Below are 18,418 nucleotides of genomic sequence, written 5' to 3' on the forward strand. Positions count from 1 at the left end.
TGATGCAGGCCGCTTCCAACTGAAGCAACTGGAGGCATATATCTAAGTGGACGTGCTACGGCTGATATGATGATGATGATGGTGCCGATAATTCACAAAATCTAACGTAGAACCTTGGGGGAGCTAATTAATTGCACTTATCAAATAGTACTTCGTATGAGGTTTAAACGCTTGTTGAATTCACTCATTGTACTTTGAAATTCCTTAGGCAGGAGATCAATTAGTAAGTTGTACGACTAAGTTTGCATTGTTTGGGATGTTGTGAGATGGCAAATTGGCCGTGGCGGGATCGCACTGTCGCAACTTGTAAAGTTTATTTACAAGTTTTAACTATATGACAAGGAACGGAATGAGATTGCATCAGGTGCGGCTGTTTGTATTGCCCTGTGGCTAAAAGGACTTTGTTTAAGTTTGTCCTTTGCATTTGTTGGGGTGCAACTTGTTAAAGGCAAATAGTTTGAATAATGAACAAACAATATAAATATAATCAACGCAAAGGGGTGGGAAAGTAGAATTTTGCAGTTAAAAGCATTCAGCATTCAGGGAGCCGCTTTTTGAAATGATCTCTGCGAAAATATCGCTCGAGTGGTAAAAAAAATTTACTAACATTAAAAAAAATCTAATAAAACATATAATTTTAATGTCGTTGTTGTTGAAAAATGCATAAAAAAATCTAATCTCTCTCAATGTCAACATGTGGAGGTACTTACTCACTTACCAGTAGATGCAGGAAGGTGGGGTGGGGGATCTAGTAGCAACCATCCTTAATAATATTATAAATGTGAAACTGAGTACGTTTATTTGTTAGGCTTCCACGCTTACAATAAAATAAAAGTATTCAATCGATCGACATTAAATTTGTGGAGATGGTTTGAGAACCCAAGAAGAACATAGGACCATTTTTTATCACGAAGTCGCGGACAGCAGCAGTTAGAAACCATCGCTCTGATAGTTTGAGAACCTAGAGAAGATAGGATTTTTTTCTATTCCGGAAAATTGTGTATGTCCCAGTCCCACGGGCACCCGATATACGATACGAACTACTCTGCTAGTATAACAAAAAAAAATCTTGGCTGAATTGCATATGGCAATCAACCCAACCTCCATCAACCCCATCCCCATCATGTACCTACAATACCGCAGCCGCAGCGTACAGCAAAATATTGGACAGTAGTTATTCATATTTAAGGGGACCGCATGGTCCCTTACTTGTTTAACTGTAGCCGTTCAATGTTGCGGAAACGCGTGGAAAAGCCTGATACGGCAAAACCTAACACGTCATAAATATTGCAAGCCGTTACGATTTATTCCAGACAGTTAGGATTTTTGTGAACGGGTTTAAACTTTATATAGACGATATTATTATTATCGTTGCGCTGGTAACTGTTACGCTGTCCTTCCACAAGGATTTTGTTTTTGAGGAAGCGTCCTACTTATAGTACTTAGTTTGTGTGTATCTCTGAGAGTATGTTTGTTTTTGAGTGAGTCAGTATGATATTAGTAGGCACTTGAGGATGTATGACCGAATGTGGGTGTTACATGGGAGACTTAGGGGCTGTTTCACCATCCATTGATCAGTGTTAACTGACGGTTAAATGTGCTGCCGTCTCCGTCTATTCGAACAAAACAAATAGAGATGGCATCACATTTAACCGTCAGTTAACACTAATCAATGGATGGTCAAACAGCCCCTTAGTGTAGTGTGGGTGTAGTTTTTGACTCAATAACCGTTCAAAACCACCTTAGCGTTGGCAATTTATTCACTACGGGAAAACAAACGAATATTTGCCGCAAACTATTTTCAAAGCAATTAGGGCTATCGTTTTTTGTCTCACTAGATGGCGCACTGTTGCGTGAGGTTTTTAAGTATGGCTTTCAAACTCTTACGGGCGTGAAAACAAAGTTTAGATTAAAATCATATTTAATACACCTTAAAACCGTACCATAAAAATATCGAGCATGCCACAGTGTTGCATAGTCCCAGTTTTGTTCGGAAAAAAGGGAGGACAAAGGTTTCCGAAAGACAAAACTGTCTCAAAACACAGACACTCATTGCCCCGGGACGCATATTTGCCATAGTTAATTTCAGATATTGCAAAATATTCACAAAATTATTCTTATTATAAATAAACCCGCGTAGCTCACCCAAAAACTATGAGATTTGACATTTCGGAGACCTCACGCTACACTAGCGCCTCTAGTGGCGAATTCATACGCGATAGCCCTCATTGCTTAATGCTAACGTGGTTAAAATGTTTTTGTAATGCAATAAGAACACTCATAAGGAACCTCTCATCAACCTTATTTAATCTTAAATTGACGTCAATAATAATAGTAATGGTGTCATAATTTAGTAGTTTAACGTACACATTATATAAGTGTTGTACTTGTATAGGTGGTCTGCGTTACTTAGCGACCGTTTGCTAGGGGTCACTCTGTTGCAGAGGGTGCAAGGAACAGCGTGTGAATGGAATCGATCATAGATAATTATAGATATACATTCGGTTTTTATTTATTTCGCACAACGAATAAGTATCGCTATACAGCGAGGAAATACGGCCAGCCTTCTGGGCGCCTTGGCCATTGACGGCGATTTAGACCAAATTTTCTACCTATAATTTAAGTTTTATTATGTTTGTTTTTGTTTTTTCCTGAATACATTTACAAAATAAAAATTCTACATATAAAATAAGAGAAATAAACATAATCTACAAACGTTGTGATTCTGTTACCTATGGCGAACCTACCCCTTTTAGGTTTTTTTTTCTCTAGCCCGTTAAAATGTCCCACTGCTGGCTAAATGATTTTTGCCGGTATTAAGTAGAAGGAGATTTCGGTAAGGAAATAAAAAAATCGGTAATGTAAGTATAACGAGCGAAGCGGGGAAACATTGCTACTATAACGCGCGAGCCGAGCAAGCGAAGCGAAGCAAAGCACCAGAACCTAATTAAGTTAGGAAATGATTTGGCCGCTACCAGTGCTGGTTATGTAAGATGGTTATGTATGGGAAACAAAGGTGTGATTCATCGGCAGGATTCAGAATTCAGATGCTACTTTCCGTTAGGCGTAATTATTTTAGCGGACGGTCGAGGTAAATTAGCGTAGTTCATAGATTTAGTGGATCATACTGGCGGGTAACGGCGAGTCAGTATAAAGCCAGTTAACATTAATAAGGAATATTTTCACTTTATTTTACAACCTTTTTTTAAATATTTTTGTTAATTTTGTTTGTATTAGTTCAAGTCAAATCATACTAGTTAATGTTAACCCCCTTTCCAGTGGTCAGATCTACTTTTTATTTCCTGATGGCCAGGATCGTCTCCACAAGAGGGAATTCATCAACACCTTAATGACATTGACTTGAACTTGGACACGCATAATATTAATACCTATGTATTTCGCGTAGGTACAGTTTGTAAAGTATTGTTGCGAAGAGCGTGCATAATTACATTGCCAGACATTTCACCTAATTTACCAAATCAATTCGATTCAGTTTCTTTGTTAATAAAATGAGGTTTTGCGTCATTGTGTTCAATTGGATTCACAATAGTACATTGTACATTAAGGGGCGTAAGAAAGGGATTACTAACGAGAGTCTATTAGAAGCCCGACGCCGGAGGCGGAGGGCTTGTAATGACTCGAGTATATAATCACCTTTCGGACCGTGATACACACAATGATTTTCATCACATTGCGAAAAAATAAATGCAAAACACGAAATTATTTTGTGTCTAAACACTTCACAGCTCGGCAAAAGAAAGACGCTAAGAAAACTACTGAATAGAATAATGGCTACCCGCCAATACAGGAGGCTACGACAAAATTCGAAAATCGAAGTTCGTATCGTACCGTCCCTCTCACTCGTATTAAATAATATTTGCGTCAGCAAAACGATACGAACATCTATTTTCTAGTTGCGTAGTAGCCCCCTGATTGTCACTTTTTTCGAGTGGTCTACTATAGATAATGCTTAGCTAATTATTCCGACATGCTAAAAGAATATTTACAAAAAATATTGCAAAACAATTTGATATAAATTTAAAATATAAAAAAATGAACCGATTGCAAAAAACGACGAAACTACGAAAGATTGTTTTTTCCGATGCACAGAAGTTCATTATTGAGGAGTCCTGGTGCTTCACCTCGCGTTCCATTATACCATATGCATAACATTATACAATAAATTGCTTACTCGTATCAACTGTGTAAAAGTAATTGAAATTCAACCCGTAAAATACTTAAGTTATTGAGTAGTAACTCCGATGGTTTACTGTGGTCTTCATCATCAGTCCCACTTCACCAAGTGATGATTTTCAGGAGCAAATGCACGAGTTCCTACTAAATATATCCAATTTACTATAGGTGTCCCTACAATATTTGAAGAGTCCCTCGATTTCCTTAAGATCCAATTATCAGATCCTGATTTGGTGCTTATGTGACCTAATTGAAAGCACTCCTAGACGAACGCAAAAAAAAATCTGTTCATAAATGGCGGAGTTCTGAGTTAACAAACATAAAATAAATACATTCCAATTGATAACCTACTTTTTTGAAGTCGGTTAAAAATAACGAAGTGAGTCATGTGATGCGTGGAAAATTTTGATGGTTTAATTAATTGGGTTATAGCTAAGTTTTAAAGATGTACCTAAATAAAACGTTGGCTGATTTGAAACCTCTTTAGTTTGAAATAACGTACCTACTTACTTTATAAAACTAAAGTCGTAACTCCCTTGAGAAGAAAAACTGTATGTAAATCCATAAATCCCGTGGGAACAATTGATGCCATTGTCCTTTTGTATACAGGCATGGAATAACATCATTGACGAGCAAGTGCGATGAAAAATACTTTGAAAATGGTGCTTAATTTTTTATTTTATCATACCTCTCTACAGCTGTCATGTTCCAATTGGTAAACAACATACGTGGAAAGATCATCTCTGTCGGAATCTGCAGGGCGTAGGAGCGTCTACCTTCTGCTCTAGCTAAGAATGTTAAGATTAGTTAAATAATTTAAGTCAATTAAGGGGAAATGGGTAATATTATAAATGCGAAAATGAGTGTGTTTGTATGTTTGTCCGTCTTTCACGTCGAAACGGAGCGACGGATCGACGTGATTTTTGGCATAGAGATATGTTATGGGCCAGAGAGTGACATAGGCTACTTTTTATCCCGGAAAAATGCACAGTTCCCGAGGGAACAGCGGGCGATAACCGAATTCCACGCGGACGAAGCCGAGGGCAAAAGCTATTTTATTATATACATTATGTACATATACTACCCGAATCACAATATTTGCTACACGGACTAACGAGGGCACCTCACAAAACGAAATGAGATCCCACCAAAAACATTTCATGTAAGAAATGGCGGCTTAGACTCACAATAGCTCATAACGTTTTCGCTGAAATAACGACTAACTCGAAATCGGTGCCTCAGCACGAGCCAGCAGGAATGGAACAATAGTCGTCTACCTCACCTACATACTATGGGTTTCAATCGATCCTGCTGGGTCGTGCTGAGTTACCGACTTCGAGCTAGTAGCTAGCTAGCTAGGGTTTTGTAGTCGGTTCCATTTTTTTTTTTTTTTGTTTTAGTCGGTTTTACTTTTTTATTAAAAAAATCTTTATTTCTCACTTTTTAGTGATTCGTAGCCCAAGTACATCTCACAACGAAGCCCATGAAGCCCAAATACGGCTTAGTTACGTTGTTTTATAATCGAAATCCGTTGCCTACCTTCCGGCTTCAGCATCAGATCAGTTCGAAAGAATCATTAACTTAAAGCTCCTTCTTAGTCGCTTATCTAGGTATATTAATCATGTTCGTTTATAGGTGAGCGAGCATTACTTAGCTTTGACGAGTTCCATTGATCATCTACGGTCTTCTTCATCAGGTCCAGTTTACCAAATGATACTTTTTGAATGTAAATGTTTATCTTAATACTAAAAATGCCAAAATCGCCATAGGTATGCCTATAAATTTTGAGGTTTGCCCTTGATTTCCCTAGGATCTCATCATCAGATCTTGATTTGGTGACAATGGGACCACCTCAGAAAAGTACCCTTTTGAATAAAAAAAATATTTTGAAAATCGGTCCACAATTGACTGAGTAATCGGTGAACATACATAAAAAAATACAAAGATTGGAAAATAGAACCTCCTCCTTTTTTGAAGTCGGTTAAGAATGATGTCACAGGTCTTCAATTGTATGATATGCAATAGAGCTATGAAACGACCAGTTCACACACACTTGCAAAGCAGATAGACTAAAGCACTCCTAATTTATTCCTGGTTAACTTGCGAAATGTTAATTCATGTCCTCAATTACAAATAACTGTCTAATTAAACGGTTCTGGCCTCCAGGCATGTGGCTCAAAGTGAGCAGGTAACCAGTAGCACACATGGTGCTAACCATTGGTCAACTATAGTATTATTATTATTCTCAACGGCAGGCGAAAAAACGTACAATACGAAGTAGGTACCTACGTTATTATAATTTATTGAATCAGGAGTCATTTTGTTGAACCATAGCATGGTGAACGGTTGTGTTACTCTGATCGCGTTCGAAACGCCAGTGTCAAACAGCATCAGTGTTGTGTCATGATACTTAGTCGGATTTCTGTGATGTGTGTGTGTTCTTACAGTGTACGGATGCAGGAGCTGTATGAATACATTTTTTGAACATATAGCTATCGTAAGGTCACGGGTGAGCAAAGTAATTGTAGTAGGTATATACCGGGTGTGGCCTGTAATATGAGTCAATAATTAAAACATAGATCATACTCGTCAAAATGAACAACATTAGTTCAGCGACTTTTAAAAATACTTAATTAGTTTTTTTTTTAATTTTTATTACACTTTTAAGTTTATCCGAAGAAATGTAAAGCAAAATGCTTGATGTTTGTAGCGTGACAAGCGACGTCGGTTGTGTTCTAGGATGACGTACAACGATTGCAGTAGGTATTTAATTTGTATGAAAAAAGGAAAATCTAAAGACTTAATTATTTTCAAAAATCGCTGAACTAATGTTGTATAGTTTGACGAGTACGATCTATGTTTTAATTATTTGCTCGTATTACAGGCCACACCCGGTATATCATACATTATTATGTCTAATGCACTTCTTTATCATTTGCGCTTAGTACAAAGTTTCATAACATGGGCTGATTCGTGGACACTCACACATAGAAACCGTTCATAAGACTGAAATTGAGTGATACATGCGAAAGGTGTGCAAAAACACTCATATTTTCAATCCCCGACGCAAAAAGAGGATATAAGTTTGAAGTGTCTGTGTGTGTGCCTGTAGCGTCATAACAAGTATGGATCAATACTGAGCACTTTCTATAATCCAAAGCTAGTTTTATCGAGATAGTTCTAAGCCAAATTTCGTTAGGTTTAGCAAATTTCAAATCAATTATTCAGTAAATAGGCCGCAACGGCACTTTTACACGTCATTTTTAGGGTTCCGGAGCCAAAATGGCAAAAACGGAACCCTTATAGTTTCATCAAGTCCAATAGATAAATTAATAATCGCTCGAAAGAACCGGAGTCAATAAAGGAGTCGGATTCAATAAGCGGATTCGGTACCGACACCGGAGCTGGATCTAGTGAGTCAGATTGTAGCACTTTACACCCTAGATTAAGTTATTTTTACCTTGGAAGTAGTCCTCGAAAGCCGACGATCCGAAACCCGTTATTATGGTCACTAAAACTCCACAATTCCACTCTTCTTTTGTCTGGAAGAGCATACATGACCATAAGGAGGTTCATGTGGTCTTAGGGATATCTCCAACACTCGTTGTGATGAATATTTAGCTGGACGAACATAATGTTGCCTAGGCGCGGAGAGAAAAGTTGTTTTTCTATTAAACGAGATGAAGTCTTGGGTTTATTTTTTTACAGATTCACGCCAACTTTTGTTGTAGGTGTTTTAGCATTTTGTTTCCAATATATTTTCTTTGTTGGTCATGCGTTTTGCTCCGTTGCATGCGTGAAGCGAACTGGATTTCTAGGCAAGGAAAAAGTAATACCGGTTCGCTTTTTCGATAGAATTACAGTTTATGGTTCGTGTTTGTTAACAATTTTATTTTATATTTTTTGCTAGATATAGCATATAAAATTAAGAATTTATTCGTTTTAATCGAATAATAGTCGTTAGTTAGGATATCGACATTATTCAAATAGTTTTCTGTCGAATTCCCCTCTGTGGTATTTTACCGATAAGACAAGTCAGCTGTTGAATGCCCTATCGATGACTTGGAATTTTTAATGGCGATTTTGAGACACGGCTGTACTTCTCACTTTCTGATTTCGCACCGTGACGAGCGGGCGAGCTATTTTCTACTTCCAATTCCATTGAGGAGATGGGTAAGCTTCATTGTCTAGTGCTCAATTTCGATGGATTCCATGGATATATTGTCAATATCTGTTTTTCTTTATAGAAATAAAACTCGGTGTCCGCGCGAGGACGCGAGTCAACGACGCTTGGGCGTTCATGTTTTTATAGTGGTAAGTTGAATAATGGTCTATTTGGCCGCTCCCTTTCTTTTATCGGCATCGCGTTGTCGGTTGCCGCTTTGCTAGCTCAGTCTTTGACATAGTTGTTTTTATTTCTAGCCACACCGTGTCAACCACATATTGTATTTGCGAGAGATGTCCCCTTGAGGCTTTTCGCAAAACAATAGCGGCCTGCGGCGTATCCGTGGCGACTCTCTAGAAGAAGAAACCCTTCGGGTAAGTCCTTTGGGCGATTTTTTTCCCGTAGTGTCACCTCAGAATCTTACCCTCCATGTAAATTTCTCATTTGTATTAGTTATTAACTGGAAATAATATTGTTCCAGGGTTTTTTTATTATACCTGAAAAGTACAGTCTTCACTTCTGGATCTGTACCTGATCCCGATTTCGCCGGAGTACTTTCCTGTGACATCGAAGTCTGAACCTGTCCTCGGCTTACTGTGTAGGAGCTGGGTAGAGATATTACTTACTTTTTGAATTCGATGCCTTCCACGTAAGTCCATTGAATCTGATTTATTATATCCCGGTGAAACCGTGTAGATGTGTATCTCCTTGTAAGATAAACTGTCCGTTAAGGTGGTAGACCTGATCGTGCTAGGGTCGAATCGGGTAACGAACCACCGCCCTGTGCTTCCTGCCGGCTGACGCTGTGATGTTCTTATTGCAGTTGTTCAGTACGGTGTACGGGGTAGCCGATTATAGCTAGCACCGAGGCATTCCATCTGTGTCCTCAACTCTGTAGTGGTTAGAGTACTAAGTTCGCCGCCCTACGTTAGGCGTCTTCTTACTCGACCCATGATTTCACAGTTCCCCCCATTCTGGCAGGAACTACCCTTCCCTTGACGCTATTTCACCCTCGGTATGACGTGAAGTCACCGAGTACCCAATTTCAAAATTTATATTTTACTTTCTAACGCTGCCGTGTCACTTGTAAACTGATATTGGTGAGTAATTCAAATTAACTGTTCTACCCTAGGAAATTAATACTACCAGAACTGTTTTTTTTACTTATTTCCATTTTTTAAATACAAGGTGTCACAACCAGTGGTAAAGTTATACAGCTATTTAAATAACGCCCGTTTCCTTATCTGCTATTGTGGTAGTAAAACTGTGATGTTTTCTTCCTTTCATATGTAAATGTTTAATTTCCAAATTTAGACCTAAAATAAGAATATTCTGGTTTTAACTTTAAGTAACGCTGTAGGTAGGTATTTGGTTGCCTAACCCCTTTACCTTCTGGTGTTTTAGTTTAAGAGGTGTTTTGATAAAATATAGGTTACTGCCTTTTTGTAACCTTCACTGCCTTTTTGTAACATTGGTACTTTTCAATGTAATAAACAATATTAACTTAAACTTACAGTTTTTTATTTAGACATATCATTCGTTTGTCGATGGAGACACCTGGCGCCTATCTAAATAAATTCTTGGTGACTGTTGCTCCGGGACCTCGCCGAATCAACGCCCTGTAGTCTCATTAATTCATTTTACCATTTGCAATGATAGCCGTGTGCATTAAAGGAGAGCTTTCACCGCCAAGGGTGACCTCTAGCTTTTCAAGATCACTTCGCGGAGTTGAGATTACCCATGTCTAGTAAGTGTTTATAAACTACTTAAAATTTCAGTTGGTATATTGAAGAAAAAATTAATACAGGGATGTATTGGGTCTTTTAGTAAGAAAACTAAAACTAAACATGTAACATGTAACTATATCTACGTTCAATGGAAGTGTAGAATGCTTCCACCGTCTTCATAAAGAAAAATAATATTTTGAATCTGAAATAACCATAGTAATATGCTTTTGGATTCCGAAGGCAAGCTCACGCCTGCGGCCCCCTAAGTTAGTTCGCACGCACTCATGTCATGCTCTGAAAGCAGAGCGGTACCGAGGGCATGTTGAAGATTGAAGATGCCATCTATTGGGGAAGTGACGAGCATTCGTACGTTTACCTTGCGCTTTTTATTTATTTTTTGTTAAAGTTTTCCAAACCGTATCTTTTTGCTTTTTATTTTAAGGACAGGTCCATCACCACCACTATCAGCCGAAACACGTTCACTGTTGAACGAAGGCCTCTAGAATGTCTGATCATCATGAACGACAATTTGGAATACAAAGAGAACTCCTTTCTTTACTAATATATTTTATTATCACATATATTTATTAGGGGTCCATATTGACTCGCATAAAAACGATCCTCGATTTTTTTTTCCTGCTACCGATTTGTAGCCAGAATCATCACTCTTTCGAATTTTTAACTTCATAATTTTATTTGTCATAAATTTGTACTACTACCAACTGAGGCCATAATGGTCACTTATCAGAATATCGTAATTCATAACGTTGTCACTAAGATATGTTTGTACTCATAATGCTGGTTTTCATATTTCTTTCATTCATAATCATCAATTTCAATAAACTTGTTAATCATAACATTTAAACATCGATACAGTTTTTTTACGTTAATTTAACGTTAATGCGATGTTGGAACTGAAGTGAAAGTTTCTATATATTATTATCAATATGGAGGAGAAATAAACGAATATAAATAGGCTCAGATATTGATGAGATTATTTACTTAAATTGTGATTATCCTACTTTACTGGTGGCAGTTTGGTTCTGTAGTGGTCGCAGTTCTAACCTAACCTAACCTATATTAATGGCAGCAGTTTGGTTCTGTAGGGGTTGCAGTACTAACCTAACCTAACCTACTTTACTGGTAGCAGTATGGTTTTGAGGGGGTTGCAGTTTTAACTTAACCTAATCTACATTTCTGACATCTACGAAAACTTATAAGACGATTGAGGGTAAAATTCATATAAAATTGATTTGCTGACGAATTGTTTTTTCTTTGTTAGTTACATCTATTGTGGTTAAATAATGTCTGCAGTAATAACTTCCAACAGATGGTGTTTGCTTCGCCTATTGATGGCGTTGTCATCGAAATACTTATTTCGTCACATTTTTTTTTCAGAAGCAAAACGCATGCCATAAACTGTATGACAGTGAAGTTTATAGCTACAAATAAGTCTGCTTTAAAAATATATGATAATGGAGTTATATGAGTACAAAACCATATGCTTAAAAACAGTATGACAAAAAAAAGGAGTACAAGAGATATTTATGACAACTGCCATTATGGTTTTTAATGCTTCGGAGTTATGATCGGTAGTAATAGTGACTAAGTATTAATAGTGAGTATTATGACAGAAAATTGTATGACAAACATTTTCGGAGTTACAATAATTGGGGTTGAAAAATTATGCCAACTTTGGCGCACCCATTTATTAGTCTTCTACTTTAAAAAAGTCTAAAGCCTAGTTTAGACATGTAAGAAAAATAGTGCAAGTTGCATTACACTGCGAGGCCGTAAAGCCAACGAGTTCTCTGTTCCTCTATGTTTCAGGTTTCGACGTGATCGTGTGTCTAAGCTGCGAATTATGGCTTGTTGCCCCCGAATGAAGAGTCAAACACACGACCCCTGCAGTTGGTTTGTGTTTTCGCATCAGCCACCCGGAAGGGTAACCATTAGGTAAGTGGAAGGGTTGAGGGGAAAAGTTTTAGGGGTTTTAATATGGCCATATTTTTAGGGATAAGTACCTCAAAATGAAAAACGGAACCCTAATCGTTCTGTTGTCCGTCGGTCTGCCTGTCTCTCCATCTGTCAAGATTCTTTTTCTCAGAAACGGGTTGAGGTATCAAGCTGTAATTAATATCAAATCCTCAAATCTGCTACCCCTGGAAGCAACGAAGAAATAAACTTCTAAGTCAAGTCAAGTAATTAAAGATACAGTCATTAAGTAAGGAGTTTCCATACAAATTGTCGTAACCAAAAAACTTAAAGGTCACTTTCGGTTGTTCTAGTAACTTGAAACCTGATATGAAGAGTCATAGAGCACAACCCATAAGAGAAGTCTGAAAATCTGAATTTTACGCTCTCTGTCTAATATGTCGGTAACCATGATCCTACACTGCGTATATTTTGCTTAGAAGAAGGGCTCTGCTAACTATGGATATTTATAGAGATAACTACCCACAAATTTGTACGGAGCCCTTGGTGCGCAAGTCCGAGTCGCACTTATAGCTGTTTTTTTTTCATAACGTCTTTATTATAACACTGCATGAAAATTAATTCATTCCGGGTATATGATTATCTAAACTTTTTCAATGAATTTAATGTAATATATTATGTTAGCGTTTACCCGCGGCTTTGCACGAGTCAATCATTAGGTACAGCAGTTGAATTGAAATTCCGGGATTTTATTAAATTCTCGTGGGGATTCCCTAAAATTAAATCGCGGTTTTCATTGACGGTAAATTAAAAACAATCATATCAAATTTCATGACTCTGAACCCAGCCGTTGTTATTTTGAGATTTTATCCCTATCCCCTGGGAATATCGGAATAAAAAGTAGCCTGTTTTTTTCCAGATGTCCAGCTATCTACATACTAAATTTCATCCGAATCCGTCTAGCCGTTTCAGCGTGAAGGAGTAACAAACATACTCACTCACTCGCTCACAAACTTTCACATTTATAATATTAGTAGGACAGGGTTACATTTAGTTCACTGAAAAGTACAAATAAATAAAATCACAAAATACGATCCTTCCTTGTTTTTGTTTTTTAAAGTTTCGTATATTGTAACTTTTGGCTCTTCGGTTCCAAAACGTTACCCACCCCTGTATATTATTTGGTTCTCAATTTTAAGAACTTGTATAGCTGGTTTCATTTAAGTTAAGCAAGCTACTAGCTTTTGCCCGCGGCTTCGCCCGCATGGAATTCGGTAATCGCGCGCTGTTCTCTCGGGAACTGTGCATTTTCCGGGAAAAAAGTAGCCTTTGTCACTCTCTAACCTTAAAACTATATCTGTGCCAAAAATCACGTCGTTACGTCGCTCCGTTTCGACGTGAAAGACGGACAAACATACAAACACGCACACTTTCGCATTTATAATATTAGTATGGATTGATTACTTTGTAATGTGCCTATTTACGATACTGCATACGACATTGGGTGTTCATTCAAGAGTTATTACTGTAACAAAGAAAAGGATGGTTCGTTTTCATATCGCTGACCGAATGCACTACTGATAAAGTAGGTAGGTACGCATTTTGTATTCCGTTAATTTCCGGAAGTATACAGTACTATAGGTAATTTCTGACGTGTTGATAAGATGGATATAATAAAGATTACCGGTGAAATGAATACCGAATGAGTCACATTTAATCATTTCAATAATGTTATCGGCTTTCACAATTTTCAGGTGAACTTTGAAAAATTTAAGTAACAGAAATATCATTAATCAAATCTTACTATGCTATATTATGAACGTGTACGACGGTATATTGTAATCACTGAACTTCAGTTTAACCTGTGACTAAATCTAATATATTTTGTCTATCTTATATATATGTATATATATTTACGTATTATTATTTTTAAACCATTGTATTGTAGCTTTTACTATTTTTGACTTTTAAACTCATTCTTTGTAGGTCCTAATTGTATACCTCTCTCATCGACTCAATAGTTGATTGGTTGAAATCCTTTAAAGGGATCAATTTGTTTTACGCTGGTGGTATGTTTTTAGTGAACATGTACTGCTTGTGACATCTACATATTATACAGATACAGTTAAAACTTTGAAAACAAAAAACACATTAAAGTAGATAGATACGAGTAACACAATGTAACTTACGTTTAATTTGCATCCTCATTAAATACCTCCTAATTGTTATTTATCATTATCACCTTATGTAAGAGCAGAAGCAGGAAACATTTAGTTGATTTAGACCCTGTTTCACCTGTCGACTAACTTAAAAGTGTCAGTTAAAACTAATGCCGTCTTGTTTTATTCGGACAAAACGAACAGAGACGGCATCACTGATATCCATCACTTAAAGTTAGTCGACAAGTGGTGAAACAGGCCCTCATTTAATAGCAATTTTACCGGTAACATACGTGCATGTAAAATATAATAGTGGAAAGGTATTTATGGTGAATGTTGTTCATCATTTCATCATTTCACATATTCCATTAGCAAATACGGTTTAGCCTTCCTTGAGATTTACCAATTTATCTTGAGCTCCCCCCCCGCCTACTACATTGTGAATGTAGGGCAATGAGGGAGAGTTAATGCTTAATCAAGGGTCTCTTGTGGTTGGACGATGCCTAAGACGCAACAAACGCCTGAGGTGCCACCGACCAGGTAACGAGTAGGCGGATTGAGGGTTGTCACTACTACTTATATTATCTAAAGTTATTGTTCCCATCATAAATGGGCTATGTAGTCTACTGTAGAATGTATAAGCATTTCTTTCACATTCTACATATTTATTAAAAATAAAGTTTATGCTTTGCTGTGGTTCATTGATAAGAGTTTAGCGGAGGAAGGGAGGGGAGGGGATGGGGGGGGGGGTAAGTTTACTATCATCAAATTTTACATACATAAGAAACAGTGCTAAATTGCGAAGCAGTTGGGCTGGATTAGGTTTAGTTAAGAAATATTTAAAATGTCGCTAAAACCTACGCTAACGCTAAGTTCTAAGGTTATTTCTAGTGTATAAAGTTTATTTAGATACAATTATATGTTAATTATAATGTTTTAATTTTCAATCTTACATTAATAATTAATTTATTTAATCTGTAAAATGCTAAATAAATACTGAATATGAAGTGTATTCATGTATTTTTAATCAATCTTACTAATTATTACTCAACTTAAATCACATACCTATATACCATTTACAAATGATTATACCATTTAATTAAATAAAATAAAACTAATCAATATCAAATTTACTAAAATTACAAATCTTATTACTTATACTTACTGTTTGATTGTTAGTTACTTAGTGTGTTAAAACGAAATACTTTGCAAATGTCTCTGGAGTTACCGCCAATGACTTTGGAGTTACCATAAAAGTAACTCAATACACAGGTAACGCAAGCGACATTTGCCAGTATTACTTAGTTGGCTAAAAATATAAAGAAGCTCATAGCTTATTATATAATTATACACTTTGTGAGGTGAAGCCATATTTTTTTAATCTTATTAAAAGTACACATTCATACCGAGTGTGGCCTGTAATATGAGCAAAAAATTAAAACATAGATCGTACTCGTCAAACCGAACAACATTAGTTCAGCGACTTTTAAAAATAATGGAGTCTCCCTCCCTCCCTTCCTCTTGGTGGAATTTCCCTTTTTCATACAAATTAAATAATGCTATCAATGTACGCCATCCTAGAACACACTTGATATCACCTGTCACCCTACAAACAACAAGCATTTTGCTTTACATTGCTTCTTCGCATAAACTAAAAAGTGGAATAAAAATTTAAAAACTCATTATTTATAAAAGTCGCTGAACTAATATTGTTTAGTTTGACGAGTATGATCTATGTCTTAATAATTTGCTCATATTACAAGCCACACCCGGTATAGTTACATATTTTAAATATTAGGTACCTTAAAATAACACAGCAAAATTACCGTGGGGCGGCTTTCACTCAAAATAACACATTTCTATTTTGCAAGCCACTATTACCTAATCACTAATCATAGTCACATTAGCATCCCCAAAGATATCGAACAGCAAAACATCAAGTCATTTCTCTTCCTTGTCCAAAACAAGTGAACTGTGCCAACCCTGCGCAGGGAAACATGTCAGCTAGCCCGTGTAATCTCGTTCGGATCGCGGGCCTGAATTTCATAAGTGCTCGGTTCAGTTAATGGATGAAAACATTAACTCCTTAGGGCCTGACGAATTTAGGAGGCTTTACCCAGGTGGCTTGTAAGCATTTGCTTATGCCATAGGGAGTTAACCGCTAGCGTGTTGGGCTCGCACATTGGGAAATCACTAACAACCCTCTGGCATCGGCGAATAAGAAGTTAATGTGGCATTCCCGCTTATTTTGGTAATTATGGAAATATAATAATTATATTTCCACAATAACTAAGTATAATTATTATACTTTGTTTCATTTGGTTTATTAGACTCTTGGTCGTGGGGTAATAGCGTTGTAAGTAAGTTTCGTAAAAAAAATCTAAGGGATTAGTAGACGCACTAGGAACTGAATACTCGTACCTGGCAGTTTCCTCGGCAAAGAATTAGCTTAGCTGTTTAAAGAAGAAATGCTGCCAGCATCATCGGTACCTTGCCTATGGAAGGGGACTCGTTTGCTATATTGTTTTAGGTTTCATGTTTTAATAATAAACAGTAGCGGCATCACAAATATCTGTCACATAATCAATGAGTGGTAAAATAGGCTTTAAATTGGCCAAATTACTGATCTACCTGCAATGCACAATACGGCAATACAATGACCATTTTATGGAATACTTACCACATTTAGATTAGCATTGAATGCATTATCCGTAACCTTCGTCAAAATGTGATAATAATATCATAATATCTACCTAAATCTTTTTTCTAGTTCTAAAATAACGTCTGAAAGCTAAGCAATAAGGGAACGACTAACAAAATAACCTTGCCGCCGTGATGGATAGCTTCGCAGCTGTGCAAAGATTCACACACGCGAACTGGCCGTTAGAATTTATTGTATCTTACTCAATAAACCAACATGTTTCCACCACGTATGACATGATGGTTTCCTATCTAGGAAATCTATAGGGTTATAAGTTTTTTCTCATTTTGTTTGCATAACTGGGCGACCAAGCATTGCTCGGAGTCGGATGACGCCATTCAGAAAATTTATATTATCCCCTGTTTCACCATCCATGGATTAAATTTATGTGACGGATAAATGTGATGCTCTCTCTGTTTGTTTTGTTTGAATAGACGGAGACGGCATCACAAAAATCAATGGGTATCAATTAATCAATGGGTAGTGAAGCCCCTAAATAAAACGATGTAGGTAAATACCACGGGACAATTTTTCTAGTCCTAAAGTAAGTAGATAAAGCTTAGTGTTATTAGATGGTAGGCAACAGATAAACATATTTAAATACATAGATACGTATATAATTAAATACATATGAAATACCCATGATTATTTTTCACAATAAATTCTGCCCTGATCAAGTATAGAACTTGGGTCTTTAAGCTTTTTAGTTAGGTCTCCTAAAGCTCTCAACTTGTACTTTGTACGTAAAATGAATAATGCTGATGATAAGACCTTCGCAGATCGATATCTAAACTGAAAATATCGCTAACAATCCTATTACTGGTGTCAAAATCGTTAGAGTTATTTGCGGGATCGCATCATAGTATTCCTATTTTCCTATTGTTAGTAGCTTTTAACATTTTAAAGAGAGAAGACTAACATACTTGTTGACGATAAATACGATGGTTATGATTATGAATTATCAGCAATAATATTAAGAAATCAATGGACACACAGTTGACGCAACCAATCTGACTGAGCAATTGACTCAAAACTGACTTCTTGTTCACTGACAGTCGCATTGCAGTGGATTTAAATTTAGAATTAAAAGAAAACAGATAATAAAGATGCTATATCTCAACAAGTCGCCAACAACACTGACTTTCTTTCCCTTGACCTACTATTTACCTTTTTTATGTATAACTAGCTGTTGCCCGCGACTCCGTCTAAGTAGAATTCGTTTATCGCTATTTATTTATTTATTAGGAACAGTTACAAATTAAAAACAGACAACATTACTTACATTACATTAATTGACACATTTATACTACACAATCAAAGCGCACTATCGCGGGTACTATGCATTTATCCGGGATAAAAAAGTAGCTTATGTCCTTTTATCGGGACTATTCGGGAACCCATTATCTCCATACCGAATTTCGCCTAAATCGGTTTAGCGCTTAAAGCGTGACAAAGTGACAGACAGACATACAGACAGAGTTACTTTTACATTATAATACTGTAGAGATAATTACCTCTAGTGCGATTAATCGGTGAT

The 18,418-nt window shown here is 36.8% G+C and overlaps 1 protein-coding gene and 1 long non-coding RNA gene across 2 annotated transcripts in view; both read left to right on the forward strand.

The window, feature by feature from the left end:
- LOC141441963 (lipopolysaccharide-induced tumor necrosis factor-alpha factor homolog) overlaps positions 1–18,418 on the forward strand; it is a 59,395-nt gene that overhangs the window by 5,684 nt on the left and 35,293 nt on the right. The window lies entirely within an intron of this gene.
- On the forward strand, positions 8,166–9,446 carry LOC141441989 (uncharacterized). Its single transcript, XR_012452864.1, has 4 exons — positions 8,166–8,367; positions 8,442–8,508; positions 8,617–8,733; positions 8,841–9,446. It is a non-coding gene; the product is annotated as an uncharacterized lncRNA (long non-coding RNA).

This window comes from Choristoneura fumiferana, chromosome 2 (assembly GCF_025370935.1).
Source record: "Choristoneura fumiferana chromosome 2, NRCan_CFum_1, whole genome shotgun sequence".
NCBI lineage: Eukaryota > Metazoa > Arthropoda > Insecta > Lepidoptera > Tortricidae > Choristoneura > Choristoneura fumiferana.